Source organism: Balaenoptera physalus (genome assembly GCF_965194825.1).
Source record: "Balaenoptera physalus genome assembly, chromosome: 3".
NCBI lineage: Eukaryota > Metazoa > Chordata > Mammalia > Artiodactyla > Balaenopteridae > Balaenoptera > Balaenoptera physalus.
In genome coordinates, this window is record NC_138890.1 from 3,683,748 (window position 1) to 3,701,230 (window position 17,483).

At 47.7% G+C, this 17,483-nt stretch overlaps 1 long non-coding RNA gene across 1 annotated transcript; it reads left to right on the forward strand.

Moving 5' to 3' along the window:
- Nucleotides 1-1,221: 1,221 nt before the first annotated feature.
- Nucleotides 1,222-17,289, forward strand: LOC309658412. The gene is made up of 6 exons (XR_014262226.1): nt 1,222-1,274; nt 1,363-1,454; nt 1,724-1,980; nt 8,527-8,767; nt 12,458-12,532; nt 17,222-17,289. It is a non-coding gene; the product is annotated as an uncharacterized lncRNA (long non-coding RNA).
- Nucleotides 17,290-17,483: the final 194 nt, after the last annotated feature.

Genomic DNA, 17,483 nt, shown 5'->3' on the forward strand with positions numbered 1-17,483 from the left:
AGCAGCTCCTTCAGAGGACGTTCATACTAGGGAGAGCACAAGCTATGACACAAATCCCTCTATTGTCACACATACTACATTTAAGCATAGTTATAACTTCATGTCTTCACCCTCCCTAAAGGCAAGATTGGTTGCTGAATTCATGTATATGTCCCTGGTGTCTAATACAATAAAAGTCTGTTGAGTAAATAAATGAGTGGAATGTCTCAGAAAATAATAAATAGCTACATTATTGGGAAACTTATCATGTTCAGATTATTTCTAGTGCCATGCCAAGCTGCACTGGAGCCTGAGGCAAAAGGAAAAATTAGTAATGCCGATCCTGTCTTTACTTAAAGTTTGGTATTTTGTTCATTGTGGATTTTTTGCATTAATTCTGATTTCTTAAAACATTACATTGAAATATTATTTATCTTGATTACTGAGGGGTTTTTTGTAGCCCCTTAAATTTTGCACCTGAGGCCAGTGCCTCCCTCACCCTAGCCCCAGTCCTGACTATTTATTTCAACATCAATCCACACCATATCATTAATTCCTCATCACAATGCTCTGAGAAGTTACTATCATCGTTGCCATTTCACAACTGAGGAAACTGAAGCACAAAGAGGTTTGATTATACACAAATACCCACAGCAAGGAGGAGAAAAATCTGAGTTTGAACCCAAGTTTGTGTGTTTTTTGGCTCAGAGCCTGCTCCGTAAAGCAAAACAATACACTAAGTTATGAGTTGGGTTTTGAATCAAGGAATCAAAAGATCTAGGCTAGAGTCTCACCTCGGCCCCAGCCTCCTCTAAGCCCTCCAGTCCCACAGACCTCAGTTTCCCTATCTGGAAATGGACTTAAATATTCTGCACTGTGCCGTTTTTACCCCAACACAGTTTACCAGCTTTCTCTCTCCTGATCCAGCAATAGCACAAACTGGGGATGGGGAGAAGCAGGTACTGGCCAGCGTCCCTGAGCCAACACGGAGTTCAGAGACCTAGGAGGGGGTTGGACCCTGTGGGAAGACCCTGAGGAACACAATGAGCGTCCCCTCCCCCTCCAGAAAACCCCTAACCCAGGTTTTGGGCAGATGCCAGACTTTTATTCTGAAGCTGAGGCCACAACCTATGAGGTAATCTTTGGAGTTGCATTCGAGGCGGAGTCCCATTGGCAGGCTGGCGAAGCCCCTCCCTGGGTTCCCGGCGCCCCGCCTCCCCTGAAGCCCATAAAAGCGCAAGTCCGCGCCTAGGCAGCCAGTGGACACCTGCATCCGCCTGCAAGACTGGAAGCAGGTGAGGCACACAGGGGAAGGGCCGAAGCCGCGTGGGGGGAGGGGTGGTCTGAGGGATCCGGGTCCCTGTGAATGGGGCTGGTTTGCAGGTCAGCGCATGGACAGTTTCCCGGAAAGCGACAAAGACTGTGAAGTCTGACGGTCTGGAAAACGGAGACCAACCGCGCTGACTACCTGGGAGGTAAGTTCTGGAAACATGCCACTAGGTGAGGAGCAGGTATGAGTCCTAGTTATGACCTCTCCGTCTCTCCCCCGCCTTGTGCCGGGAGGCGCACCTGGAAGAGGATCGGAGGGGAAAGAATTGTAGTGGAGGGGAGTTCCCAAGAGGGAGAAGAACAGAGGGGACTAGGGTGAGCTGGGGAAGAGAGGGAAGCAAATCAAGTTTTCTTCAGCACCGAGGTTGAGGACAGCTCTCCGAGCGACAAGGAAGGAAACTGCTATTTATTTCAGCACCGAGACTCAGGACAGCGCCGCTCGGGGTCCAGGAAGGGAGCCACAATCTGCTTCAGCACCAGGGCTCCGGACAGCTCCTAGGGGTTCCCGGAGCCGACTTCATTTCAGAACCAGGACACTGGACAGCTTCCCTGGTACCGGGAAGCCCCTGTCCCCTGACGGGGGAACAGAGGGTGGTCTGAAGTGTCTGACGTTTCTGGAGACTTGACCCTCATTTAATGGATCTTTCAACGAATTGTTTTCCAGATAAGCAGGTGAGATGAAACCGCACACAAAAAAATCTGTAATTCCCAACAGGTGAAATGGCCAATCCGTAGGACGGAGGGGGGACAGGCGCCTGCCAAGTTGGCATTACTGTGCTCTTTCCAGACTTCTGTGAGAAGCATTGTGCCAAGCACGTTACATACATTATATCATGCCATCTTCAGCCCCAGGACATGGGTGTTATTACACTCAGGTGACAGGTGAGGAAACTGAGACCCAGAGAGGGGCAGGGATGTAACAAGCCCAAGGGCTCTCAGCCCAAGGGGGAAGCTGCAAGTCAACCCCACATCTGTCCAACTCCAAATTCCATGTTTCTGATATGGCTGGGTGGGAGTTGGGCCCTTGGAGATCGGACCCTGCCTCTCTCCAGGAGGACCAGGAACGGGAAACAGGGGGCAGTGGAGAACAGGTGTTATGGCTTAGCTCAGGTGAGGGGAGAGAGCTGGGTGGGGATCTCAGACATGGGGCAGGGGGTGGCGAAGACGACTGGAACGGTTGTGGTCTAGTGCTGTGTGGAAGACTAGTGATTTTGTTGTTCTGATGTACTATGACAACAAGTCACAGCTTCCTCATAGCGTGGACTCCCGTCGACCTCCGCCCAAGACGAACAAGCAAGTGTGAGGGCTGGGGGCTCAGGGGGGAATCACTTCCACCCAGGGGTTGGGCTGACTAATTCCACAGAACAAAGGCAGGGGAGGGAACAGAATAGGGGCATGCACCCCATGAATACAGCGATGTGTGGTGTTGGCCATGTCACTCCTATGCCCCCACGGGCCTGGAACTACAAAATATCAGACTCTGAACCCAGGACTCTTAACCATCTCACTACACTTTCCTGGAGGATCAATGAGGGAACGGCCTTTGAAGGCCTCCGTAGATCAGGATTCTAGGGAGACTTTTCAATAAAAGTTCTGGGGAATGATTTTTTTTCTCCCCCCACCCTACCATCAGTTCCATGGACCAATTACAGGACACGTGTAAACTTGTGTCTAGTAGGTGGGCTGTGGCATCATCGAGGCTCACCCCCAATTCTCTGTGACACCCTAATCAAGTCACAGACATGACATTCGGCTCAGCCCAGCCTCAGAACAGCCTTTGCCTCTGTTGCTCCCTCAACTTGGAATGGATGCCGCCACCCAGAGTGCCCCATGGCACATTCTGCCTCCTCATCCAAGCCTCATTTCATCAAAGGAAACTTTCTTTGTTGCCTCACCGTTCCCCATGTCAAGCCTATATTATACATTCTCATAGACCCGGGATATCTTCCACCTGGCACTTAGTCTAATTATTTTTGTGTTATCTATTTACAGAACTGTCTCCCCCATGATACTGTGAGCTCCATGAGGGCAGAGACGGTGTTTGTATCTTCACTGATGAGTCCCCGGCACCCAATCCAGGGCCTGGTACACAGCAGGTGCTCAATAAATATTTGTTGACTCAATAAAGGCATCAGGGAATAAACCAATACATCAATCAATACATGAATTGATGGTTTTGGCACACACATGAAGATCCTACTTCTCCTCGGTCTCCCCCCACAGAGATACCACAGGGTGATGGTTGCTGCAGGTGTTTATTGGGAAGTATAATTAAATTTGTGGACACTCAAGGGCCGGCCAACCAACTAATGCCCCAGGAGACAGCCAGGCTCGTTTAATTAGCAATTATGAGGCATTGATTCCTCATTAGCTCTGGCAACCCCTGTCTCCCTCCTCAGCCCCAGACAAACGAAATCTTTCTCTCTCCTGGGAGTACTGCCTCAGTGGGTCCATTAACAAGCAGAGAAAATATGATTACAAGACACCTAAATGCCAGAGGCTCCTCATGAATGAGGAGTGGAAAGAGAGTTCAATGTCTGGGTTAAGGCTAACTGTGAGAGACTTTCTGGTATATTTAGAATTGTTCTCTGGGAACGGGAGAGCTTTCAGATAGGAAAAGGCACCCAGATACTGCCCTTTAGGGACACCAATGAAAGAGGAGGTACTGCCCTGGTATTTCTATGAATCTCTCTCCCTAGGTGTCTCACCATCACTCCAAATTAATAATGTCAAGGTGAACGCCCAATCCACCCAACCCCCAGCTTGCCCCTTCCCTCCATGCCCCCATCATGTGGCAGGCTCTCCACATTCCAGAGACTCTCCCCCTCCCCCTCCCATATGCCCCAAAGCAAGTCATTCTCATCAAATCTGTCCTCGTCTCCAGCTCCCTACCTCCATCACTGCCTGGTCATCTCATAGTCTCTTCCCTCCTCCCCCAAAACACACACACACGGCCAATTCATTCGCCACATACAGTGAGGGGTCTTTCTAGAACACAAATCTGATCAAGTCCCACCCTTGCCTTCAACCCTTCCAAGACTCCCACTGCCTGCAAGATGAAATTCAAATATCCTCACACAACTTGCATGATCTGGCCCCTCCCTGCTGAGCGTAATTGCCTATCATTTCCCCCACCAGCAACACTCAATAACTAGCTCACTCACGACCATCTCTTGCTTGAATTCTCCAATATTTAAAAAAAAATTTTGGCCACGTCACACGGCATGTGGGATCTTAGCTCCCTGACCAGGGACCGAACCCACAACCCCTGCATTGGAAGCACAGAGTCTTAACCACTGGACTGCCAGGGAAGTCCCCGAATTCTCCAATTTTATTTATTTATTTTAAATTTTATTTATTTGTTATTTTTGGCTGTGTTGGGGCTTCATTGCTGCGTGCAGGCTTTCTCTAGTTGCGGCGAGTGGGGGCTACTCTTCTACTATTCACTGCGGTGGCCGGGCTTCTCTTGTTGCAGAGCACAGGCTCTAGAGTGCGTGGGCTTCAGCAGATGCGGCACGTGGGCTCAGTAGTTGTGGCTCGTGGGCTCTAGAGCACAGGCTCAGTAGTTGTGGTGCATGGGCTCAGTTGCTTCGCAGCATGCGGGATCTTCCCGGACCAGGTCTCGAACCCGTGTCCCCTGCATTAGCAGGTGGATTCTTAACCACTGCACCACCAGGGAAGTCCCTATTTTCTTCCCTTTGACTCAGCAGTTCTACGCCTAGATCTACACAGAAGGGAAAAGAGTATCTATTTCCACAGAGCAAATTTTACAAAAACAGTCACAACAGCTTTGTTGGGAATAGCCAAAAACTAACTGGCAAATGGATAAACAAACTGGTATATCCACACTATGGGCAAGAAAAAAAAAGAAAGGAACAAACTGATGATACAAGCAGCAGCCTAGATGACTGAAGGTCATGCTGAACAAAAGAAGTTGGACACAAAAGGCTACATACTGCATGATTCCATTTATACGGCATTTAAGAACCGGCAGGGAATTCCCTGGGAATTCCCTGGCGGTCCTGTAGTTAGGACTCCGCACTTGCACTGCAGGGGGGCACGGGTTGGATCCCCGGCCAGGGAACTAAGATCTCGTAAGCCATACGGTGTGGCGAACAAACAAACAAACAAAAACTGGCAAAACTAATCTATGTTGATAGAAATCAGAATTTTGGGTGCCCCTGGGGGAGGGTAGGAATCAATTGGAAAGGGGCCCGTGGGAACTGTCTAGGGTTCTGAAAACATTATCCATCTTGATTAGGGTAGCGACTATATGGGTGTCTACAACTGTCAAAAATCATTGATTTGTACACTTAAGGTCTATGCATTTTACTATATGAAACATCCACCTCAACTTCTCTTTTTTTTTTGATTGTGCCAGGTCTTAGCTGTGGCTCCCAGGCTCCTTAGTTGTGGCAGGTGGGCTCCTTAGTTGTGGCTCACGGGCTCCTTAGTTGTGGCATGTGAACTCTTAGTTGCAGCATGCATGTGGGATCTAGTTCCCTGACCAGGGATCAAACCCGGGCCCCCTGAATTGGCAGTGCAGAGTCTTAATTAACCACTGCACCACCAGGGAAGTCCCCCCAACTCAACTTCTTTAAGTAAAAAAAATGTAATACATTTATTTTATGTCACATAACTGAGTGTATGCAGTTCAGGGCTGGTATGGAGCTCCATGATGGCAGGACCTGGACTCCTTCTATACTGTTGCTCTGCTATCCTTAGTGTGTCACATTCCCCCCCATGGTGTGCTGCGCCATTTGTTAAAATACTGTCTATCTTTTACACCACCAGATATGCTCAGATAAAAACTGGGGGTTCTAGTGCCATGAGAAAGAAGGGAAGAACAGTTCTTGAGGACAGCTGGCAACCTCTGCTACAGATATCTCAAACAGTTGTGAATCCATCCAATGTTGTTCACATTTTCCAAGCCAGTTTCCACCTGAGACCTCCTATAAGCCTGTATATCCAGGCTCATATTTCAAAACAGCGTTGTAAGCTCCTGAAGAGGGAAGGCGTACGAATGGGCAACATGGCAGAGCTAGTGGGTAGAGCTACCTAAAACACACCCATGTCCTGGCGGCTGCTTCAAGACCCTGGAGAGACATACAAGGGCAGAACAAATAAAACAGACAATCCAGCCCACAGTGGCAGCAACACAGTTCCAAAAGCTAAAAGCACTTGTGAGAAGACAGGGGATTTGAAACATGGAGTTATCCACTACAGGAATGAAATGCCTCAGAGGCTCATGGGGAGCATATGAGATTGTGCCTTTGAGGCACTATATGGGTTGAAAGTTAAAATTAGCCAACTTTGTACTTCCCTGGTGGCGCAGTGATTAAGAATCCGCCTGCCAACGCAGGGGACAGGGGTTCGATCCTGGTCCGGGAAGATCCCACATGCTGCGGAGCAACTAAGCTCATGAGCCACAACTACTGAACCTGCGCTCTAGAGCCCGCGAGCCACAACTACTGAACCCACGCGCCACAACTACTGAAGCCTGCGTGCTCTAGAGCCTGCATGTCGCAACTACTGAGCCTGCGTGCTGCAACGACTGAAGCCTGTGCACCTAGAGCCCGTGCTCCACAACAAGAGAAGCCACCGCAATGAGAAGCCCGCACACTGCAATGAAGAGTAGCCCCTGCTCCTTGTAACTAGAGAGAGCCCACACGCAGCAATGAAGACCCAATGTAGCCAAAAATAAATAAATTCAAAAAAATAATAATGATAATTAGCCAACCTTGGTGCCTGTCTCTTGGCATTATAATAAGTCTTTGTAGGACGGTGAGGGCTGGAGACCCACATGCAATGTTTTGGGCACCAGGAAGGTGGGTGCTAGAATAATTTCTATTCTGTGATGGGCAGTGGGGCAGGGAGGTGAAGGATGCTGAGCAGGGACATTGGGCAAGTGCTTCTCCTCTCTCAGCCTCAGTTTCCCTGTCTGTAAAGTGGGGTGATTATGGCCTCTCTCTTCAGGCTGTTGTAAAGATCAAGGAGATAGTGTATGTACATGCATGGTACCACAGACAGTAAGTGCTCAGGAAATGATGATGACAAAAGTATAAAGGTGGATAAATAATGGGTTGATAGATAAATGAGAAGGAAGGAAGGAAGAAAGGAAGGGAGGGAGGGAGGGAAGATGGAAGGAAAGAAGGAAGGGAGGGAGGGACCCATTTCTGAGGACCTGGACAGAGGCTGACCAGTTCCTCTTGAGAAACTGCCTAAGTCCACACCTGGACCACTTCCCTTATCAGGTCTCATACTTAAGGGCCACCACACACCTGCTTTGATTGCCCCAGGGCCAGGAACCAGGCAACTAGGGACAGCCCCATGGTCTTGGAACCCAAGAAATTATTCAAATTAGCCAATCCCAGGAAGCCCAGGAAACCTAGCTAACCCCACTACAGCTCCAGCTTGCTGTTACCCTGTCCAGTGCAAGCCCTGTATCCTCTAGTTTGGAGCTCCAAGAAACATAAAGAATTTTGTCTTTCTTCGATATGAGTGTCACTGTATGTATCACACCATCAAAAAAATCTTGAAATTTTATAAAGCAAATACGCATAACATAAAATTTGTATTTCAACCATTTTAAAGAGACAATTCAGTGGCACTTAGTATATTCACAAAGGTCCAGAACCATCGCCACTACCTACTTCCAGAACATTCCATCACCCCAAAAGGAACCCCATTCCCATTAAGCAGTCACTCCCCATTTCCCTCTCCCCACAGTCCCCAGCAACCATCAGTCTGTTTTCCGTTTCTGTGGATTTGTCTATTCTGGAATTTTCATATAAATGGCATCATACACCACGCATCCCATTGTGTGTGGTTTCTTTCACTGAACTTAATGCTTTCAAGGTTCCTCCATGTTGTAGCCTATCAGTGCGTTGTTCCTTTTTCATGGCTGAATAATATTCCATTGCACGAATATACTACATTTTCTTTATCCAGACACTGTTTTGATAGCTTTAGCTACATGACCTGCCATAAGGTAGGTACCATCGTTATACCTCATTTTATAGGAGAGAAAACTGGGGTCCAGAGAGGTCAAGCAAGTTGCTCAAGGTTGCACAGCTAGTGGGCGGCAGAGTCAGGAGATGAATTTGGGCACTCTGTGGCCAGGATATGCATGTTGAACCACCACCTTACACCCCTATCATAGTTTGGTACGCAGAGACAACGTGGCGATTGTGACGTGTCCCTCTGTCATTTCCACAGGGGAGGATGCTGAAGTGCTGACAGGAGCAGAGACTTATGGTCACACAGCACATTGTCTCCAGCCAGTGCTGGAAACAGATGGTGAGGGCGGAACTCAGACGCTTCATCACCCAGGGGCTGCTGTTCAATGGTGGTCGCCTCCCACCAGTGAGCGTGGGGGTCTGCCAGAGACACCGTTGATTATATCCTGCACCTTAATGGGTCCTTCAAAAGAGAATGGCTTGGGTTTCCATGACAACAGGCAGGCAGCATCACAAGGAGATGGCTGAGTTTCCTCCCCCAACCCACATCTGGCTCTGGAATCTGTCCCCTTCCATCTCTGCCTTTCTGGATCCCGGGAACCCAGCCGGTGCCCAGCCCAGACCCAAGCGGACAGCCGTGTGGGTGTTCAGTGTTCACACCCCTGGGTACACGCAGAGCTCCCTCTCTTCGGCCCAGACCCAGCCCAGTGAGGGAGGGAGGGACAGACGGAAACAGCACACACCAGGCACACGTGCAAAGCAAAGCAGAAGGGACAGGGCATGGGGAGGAGGTGGTCCCAGGGGTCTCCACGTCACCCCAGGTTTCCCAGACATGTACCTAGCCAACCAAGGGGATGGAGAAAGCTCTGAGGTGGAAATGGTTAACAGGGCTCGACAAGGTGAGACTTATTAACTGACAGTGACCCGACAGGTTACACAGAATATGCTCCTCAGGGCAGAGAAGGGATATTTGACAGACGTCAGAGTAAAGGTTGCCAAGACTCCAACTTATTTCTTCAAATTGTCCAGGAAACATTATATATACATTGTATATATATTTTTTACTTTATATGTTATATGAATGTATAATATATTTATACATTATATATTATTTTATATATTATTATGTATAATATGTATACATAACATGTAACATAGTATTTATAACACATTATTATATTTTTTCATGTTATGTTATAAAATATTATGTATTATATAATATGAATATTATGGATAATATATTTATACACTTACAATATGTTACATGCAAAAATATATACTATATAGACAATAGTCTATATAATTAGACTATACATACATAGTGTATATACAGGGAGAGAGAAAGAGAGAGCATGATAAAGCAAATGTGACGAAATGCAAACAGTTGAGGAATCTGAGTAAAGAATATGCAAAAATACTTCACCTCTTCTTGCAACTTTTCTATATGTTTGAAATTATACCAAAATAAAAAGTTACAAAGAAGGCGAGGTTGGCTTAACATTTGAAAAACCAATCAAAGTAGGGACTTCCCTGGGTCCAGTGGTAAAGAATCCGCCTTGCAATGCAGGGGACGCAGGTTCGATCCCTGGTCAGTGAACTACGATCCCACACGCTGCGGGGCAACTAGGCCCGCGCGCCACAACTACTGAGCTCGCGAGCCTCAACTAGAGAGCCTGCAAGTTGCAAGCTACAGAGCCCTTGCGCCCTGGAGCCCGTGCGCCACAACTAGAGAAGAGCCCACGCGCCAGAACGAAAGATCCCTCATGCCTCCATGAGGATCCCACATGCCGCAACTAAGACCTGATGCAGCCATAAAGATAAATAAATAATAAATAAATCTTTTTTTTAAAAAAAGAAAACTAATCAAAGTAATTCATTATATGAACAACTAAGTGAAAAACTACATGATCATCTCAATAAGTGAAGAAAAAGCATTTGACAAAATCCAACATCTATTCTTGATTTTTTTTAAGTCTCAGGAAACTAGTAATAGAGGGGAATTTTCTCAACCCAATAAAGGATACCTATGAAAACCTACGGTGAACAGTATTTTCTTTGGAAGGAAGAAGCAAAACTGCCTTTATTTGTGGATGACAGGATTGTGTGCTTTAAATATATCTAGTTTCTTGTATGTGAATTTTACCTTAGTAAAGCTGTTTAAAAAAAAAAAATCACAGACACAGGAAAACAGTGTGGTGATGTCTCCAAAAGTTAAACATAGAATTACCATATGAGCCCACAATTTCACTCCTAGCTCTATACCCAAAGAACTGAAACCAGGGACTCAAATTCTCTTTTTTTTTTTTTTTTTTTTTTTTACTGGTTTACCAGTTGAGGTAAACTCAACTGTTTTTTGTTTTTTTTTAAATTTATTTATTTATTCATTTATGGCTGTGTTGGGTCTTCGTTTCTGTGCGAGGGCTTTCTCTAGTTGCGGCAAGCGGGGGCCACTCTTCATCACAGTGCGCAGGCCTCTCACTATCGTGGCCTCTCTTGTTGCGGAGCACAGGCTCCAGACGTGCAGGCTCAGTAGTTGTGGCTCACGGGCCCAGTTGCTCCGCGGCATGTGGGATCTTCCCAGACCAGGGCTTGAACCCGTGTCCCCTGCATTAGCAGGCAGACTCTCAACCACTGCGCCACCAGGGAAGCCCGGGACTCAAATTCTTATACACGAATATTTATTGCAGCACTAGTCACAATAGACAAAAGGTGGAAATGACCCAAGTGTCCATCAATGGATGATTGGATAAACACAATGCGGTCCATCTATATGGCAGAACGTTACTCAGCCATGAAAAGGAGAGAAGCACTGACACTCACTACAATGTGGATGAACTTTGAAAACATGATGCTCAATGAGAGAAGCCAGACACAAAAGGCCACACAGTGTGTGATTCCATTTACATGAAACGTCCAAAACAGGCAACTCCACAGAGACAGAGAGTGGATTTGTGGTTGTCAGGGCCTGGGGAAGGAGGGTGCGGAGTGACTGCTAATGGGGATGGGGTTGTCTTTGAGGCTGATGAAAATATTTTGAAACTAGATAAAGATGACAGTTGCAGAATACTGTGAATATACTAAATGCACGTAATGCACTTTAATATGCCAGGAGGTGGTCTTTACAGTTAAGACTTGCGCAATTATAAAAAAAAGACACTTCACCATAGACAGCTAGGAAAGTAGTGCGAATGACGTCTGTTTATTACTCAGCAATGTCTTGTCTTGAGGGAAAAATTAAGAGGACTTTGTTGAAACGTCCTTTGGATAGATGTGTTTAAGTCTGACTCTCTCATTCATTGTGTTACAAAAAGAACCAATTTTGTGATTAATTTGAGGGCTTTTAAGGAGAAGGGAGTGTCCCCTCATCTTTGGCGGAGAAATTACCTGAATTGCTGTCTTGTGGATGTGGGGTGATTCAATGAGGCACTGAATGCATAGCACCTACCCTGCGGTCTTATCTTTGCAACTGTGTGTGTGTGTGTGTGTGTGTGTGTGTGTGTGACTTTAAAACATATCAACAGGGACTTCCTTGGTGGCGCAGTGGTTAAGACTCCCCAATGCAGGGAGCCCGGGTTCAATCCCTGGTCAGGGAACTAGATCCCACATGCATGCCACAACTAAGAGTTCACATGCCACAACTAAAGAGCCAGCGAGCCGCAACTAAGGAGCCCGCCTGCCGCAACTAAGACCCAGCGCAACCAAAAAAAACAAACAAACAAACGCACAAAACATACCTACAAACTTATTGACATCCCTCCCACACCTAATTCCCTTCCATTGAGAGGGTGGTGTCTGCTTCTCTCCCCTTAGAGTGGGCAAGACTTGGCGACTTCCGTCCAGCAAAGAGAATGGGGAGGAAGTGACACTGAGTGACTTCCAAGGCTGTGTGGTTCCTGTACCTGCAAATACGGTCACATTGCGGGGATAGGGCTTCAACGTAAGAATTTGGGGAGGACCCAATTCCGTCCCCAGCAGTCACTAAGCTTGGGGTAGTTTGTTAAGCCAAAATGGACAACCAGAGTGATCTGGAACACTGCTTCATTCAAACACTCTACCTGAAAAACCCCTGTCCATGAATGAAGCCTCTCTCAACTTCCTCCTTCCCTCCCCAGCCAGGCACAATTTATGGGTCCCCCGGGCTCCCGCATCCCTGCCTACACACCCTGACTTAAGTTCTCTCCCTCCACCAGATTCCTGGCTCCTGAGAACGCTGTGTGTCTTGCTCACTGCTGCATCCCAGCTTCCAGCACATGGCGCAGCGCGTAGTAAGTGCTTAGAATATAAATCAGCATGGCTGCATGAATGAAATGAAGACATACACCAGTACCTCAGGCTGTGCTAAACAAAATCAATCTATCTGTCCCTTCGGGGAGGGGAGACATATCCAGGCTATTTCTTAGAAACTCAACTATGGCATATTCCCCGATGAACAGGCAGTGCCCCAGAGAGGGAGCAGACAGTAAACAAACTCTCAGGGGAACTGTGTGATTTGCTCGGTAATTATAGACACGCAAATTAAAGCCACAAGCTACATTTAACGCTGTTCTAGTTACTGCTGCTGCATCAATCTACTCCAAAATGTACAGGCTTAGAACAATCATTTGTGTATATCTCACGGATTTTTGTATGTCTCAGGTCAGGACTCTGGGCAGACTCAGCTTCTGTGGCCTGTGGGTGGGGTCAGGTGGATGGCTGGTCTGGAAGGTCCTAGATGGCCTCAGTCACCTAGGGGACACCATGGAGGGGAGGGCTGCAAGGTAGAGCTCAGCTGGGACAGTGGACCAGAGGGTCTACACGTGCCTACAGCATGATGGTCTTTGGGTAGTTGACTTCTTTCATGGTGCCTGACTTCCCAGATGGGGCACCTCAAGAGAACCAGGGGGAGCTGGTGCCCTTTTCTCTCCTAGCCTCAGAAATCCCAGCGTCACTTCTGCCTTACCGTAGAGATCGAAGCAGGCACGCACCCACCTACATTCAAGTGGAGCAGACACAGACCATGCCTCTCGATGAGAGAAGGGTCAGTGAACGTGGGGACCATGTTTCAAAAGTGCCACAAACACTTATTAAACTAGCAAGGAAGGAAGAGGAGGAGGAACAGGAAGGAGAGAGGCCTCAGGAGAAACCAAGCCTCCAACACCTTGACCTTGGACCTCCAGCCTCCGTAATGTGATACAATAAATACCTGCTGCTTAAACCACCCAGTAAGTCTTAGTCAGTTTGGGCTGCTATAACAAAATACCAGAGACCCAAGGGCTTACAAACAACAGAAATCTATTTTTCATAGTCCTGGAGGCTGCGAAGTCCAAAATCAGGGTGCCGGCACAGTCCAGTGAGGGTTCCCTTCCTGGTTCATAGGCAGCTGTCTTCTTGCTCTGTCCTCGTTGGGCAAAGGGGCAAGGGAGCTCTCTGGGGTCCCTTTATAAGGGCACTAATCCCATCAGGAAGGGCTCCACCCTCATGACCTCACCACCTCCCAGAGACCCCACCTCCTGATATCATCACCTTTGGGGGCTAGGATTTCACAAATAAATTTGGGGGGGGGCACAAAAATTAAGTCTGTAACACAGGCCTAGCAAATGAATACACTGATTTAATTTCTTACCAGCCTTCCCCTCCACCCCACCTTGAACCAGATTCCAGACTTAAGGGGGTTTGCTCTATTTTTCTCCCAGTTCTACCCCAGCTCCTAAAACAGTGCCAGACACACTGGTAACCTCATGAAATATTTATGGGATGAATGAGGACGCCTACTCTTTGGCATTGCTATCTTGGGGGTCTGTCATATTATTTTCCCTGTTTTCCTGAATGTTTAAAATATTTTCTCATTAAAAAGATTTTAAAGCACCCTACGATGAAATGCCCCCCCAGCTGGGGTTAGGCACGGCCCTAGAGGTCCCCGTGGCCTCCTTGGTTCTTGGTGCGCCCGGAGCGCGCAGGTGGCTGGGCCGTGGCCCCGCATCGGCTACCGCGTTTAGGCTGCCGCGTTTAGGCTGCTGCGCGGGAGGGGAAACGCCGCAGCTGCTGGCGCCCCGCGATGCGCACCTGGCGGGCGGCCCGGGATGTGCCGGCGCATGGGGGCCGGACGTTTGCAGCCTCCCGGGCCTGGCGCGGGGACAGGCATTGGGAGAACAGGCTCCCCAGATGCAGAGGGGCTGGGGAGGGGGCCGCCGCCTGGGTGGACCGCAGTCACGGCCCAAGTAGCGGCCCCCACCGTGTCTCCTCGTGGCTGCCTCCCTGGAAGCCTGCGGGGCGTCAGAAATAAATCAGAATGAAGGAGGAGAAGGTGGATAGTGCCCGGGCCACGGAACATTAGGCGGGGTGGAGCTGTGGTTAAAATGCGCTTCCTGGAGTGACCCCTTTATTCATACCCCCGTATTTATTGAGTGCCTACTGTGTGCCGGGCGCTGCTAGAAACTGGGACACAGCAGTGAACATGACAGATCAAAATCCCTGCCTTGTCCGAGCTGACATGATAAGCAAGCACACTGAGAATAAAGGTCGTAAACACGTCAGTGATATAGGAAGTTAGGTTGCAAACTGATACGTGCTGTGGGAAAAAAATAGAGCAAGGTCGGGGGGCCTTAGAGGAGAGTGTTGGTGAGGATGCAGATACCCCATCAAGGATGGTTTCTAGCTACCTGATGGCATCACAGAGTGGGAAATTGGGAGGAGATGGGCAGGTCCACACCATCATATGGTATTTCCACCATGTACCTTCATAGGCATAAGTTACCTCGAAAGCATAGATAACAGTAATACTTAGTGAATAATTAGGACGTGATGAGTATTTGCGTATCACCTTTGTTTTTTTATGATCTGTTAAGTGTTAACTCTCTATAATTTAATGTTCAGTACTGGCTGGGCTTAATCTCTGGTTTTCAGAAATCTTGAAAATTTGGCCCTTGTAAGCCAGGGCACACCGGCTTCAGCACAGCCTGGAGGGGAGAATTCTGAACAGGACTGAGGTCCTGATATGAAGTTGGGAGCCTGGACCGGTGAAATTAGAACTTGCTGTGAGCATGTGTCTTTACTCTGCCTGCAGTGGAACATAGCTGGGGACACTCCATGATGTGGGGGGATCCCCAAATCTCCCCATTTCCATCCCCACATCCTGTTCTCAGTCTTTTCTCTGGAAGGTAGATGAGTGCAAGGGGAGCTCCTCCCACTTTCTGGATGCCCCTCCCAAATTCCTCTGCTATCTTCCCCTATCAATTATCCCCAACCTCATTCCCATTCCGGCCTTCTTCTCCCCAGCTCTCCCTCCTAAGACTGGGCCGGTTAGGACACATTCCCATTGTGTGTCAGAAAATCCACAACGTTAGCGGCTTAAAGAGGATAGACGCTACAGCATGGATGAACCTTGAGGACATGATGTTCAGTGAAAGAAGCCAGACACAGAAGGTCATATACAGTCTGATCCCACTCACAGGAGGTCCCTAGAGGAGTCACATCCATAGAGACAGGAAGTAGATGGTGGGGGCCAGGGGCTGGGGGAGGGGCTGGGGAGTCAGTGTTTCCTGGGGACAGAGTTTCAGTCTGAGAAGATGAGAAAGTTCTGGAGATGATGGTGGGGATGGTTGCCCAACAATGTGAATGTACTTAATGCCATGGAACCGTACGCTTAATTTTATGTTATGTGTCTTTTACCCCAATCTAGAAGAATAAAGAAAACACAAAAATTTAGCTACCAGCATTTGCACTAGAGTGGAGGTTTTAATAGCTGGGGGTTATCTACATAAATCGTGGCACAGGTCCACACCATGGAATACTATGCAGCCATGAAAAATACTATCAGGGGAAACAATGTGATTAGAATGTCAGCTCTGCCATGGTTGGGAATTTTGTCTTTCTTGTTCATGATCGTAGCTTTAGTATCCAGAGCAGTACCTGGCACCTAGGGGGCACGCAATAAACATCTACTAACAGGAGACTGTCTACCTAAAACATGGTACCTGTTGAGTACCATGGGGGTACCATGGGAAATATTCAAGCTATACTGTCAAAAAGCAGGTAGTATAACACCTGTATTTCCTCGATACCCAAAATGATCACTTTTCCATGCTTTTGTGTTTCAGGAACCAGAAAAAAACTGAACTATATTTAACTAAAAGCCATGTGTATGTTTATCATGGTGTGGGTTTTTGTTTGTTCATTTGTTTTTTGTTTTTGCCCCTGAAAGAGCTGTTATTAATCAAAGGTGTTCTTTTCAACAGTCCGTGGCAGGTAAGAGTGGAAGAAATTCAGATTTGTGACCAGAAAGATGCAAAATGAAAGAAATGCTTGTAGATCATTGACGGTTTTGTCTCTGGCTAGAGGACGCTAGGAAGGGTTTTCATGATTTTTCTTTCTCGTTTGCTTGTCTGCATTTCCTGATGAGAGTACCTAACATTTATGCAATCAGAAATAGTCAAAACTAAGTGCACTCAATGGCATAAAGGATATAAGTTCATCAGGACCTACAGTGCTGTGGCTATGGGCACAGACAGCCTGGGTTCAAATCCTCAAAGCACCATTTATGAATCAAAGGGCATTCCCAGTTGCCCTTGCCTCTGGTCCCCACATTCAGGCATGCTCCCCTGCTTCCAAAAGAAACTTGCCCCACCAAGCCTGCGGGAGGAGGTCTGTCCTCACCCCCTGCTCCTTGGAGGTCCCTCAATTCTCCCTCTTTTATGTTCAACAATTCAGGAATTCCACTGACAAGCCCTGAATCTCAGGAAGTCATTTTGGAGTATGTTACGGATGGAATGTTTGTACCTCCCCACCAAAAAGAACCCGATATGTTGAAGCACTAAGCCTCAACGGGATGGTATTTGGAGTTGGGGCCTTTGGGAGACGATCAGGTTTAGATGAGGTCATGAGGGTTCTGCCCTCAGGATGCGACTGATGCCCTTATAAAGGGATGAAGGGAGCAAAGCTCTCTCTCTCTCTCTTTCCTTCTCTCTCCTCCACGTGAGGACGCAGTGAGAAGGCAGCTGTCTACAAGCCAGGAAGAGAGCCCTCATCACAACCTGATCATGCTGCCACCCTGATCTTGAACTTCCAGCCTCCAGAACTGTAAGAAATAAACGTTTGTTGTTTAAGCCACTGTGATGGTTAATTTTATGTGTCAGCTTGACTGGGCTAAGAGATGCCCAGGTAGCAGGTAAAACATTATTTCTGGGTGTGTCTATGAGGGTGTTTCTGGAAGAGGTTAGCATTTGATTCAGTAGATTAAGA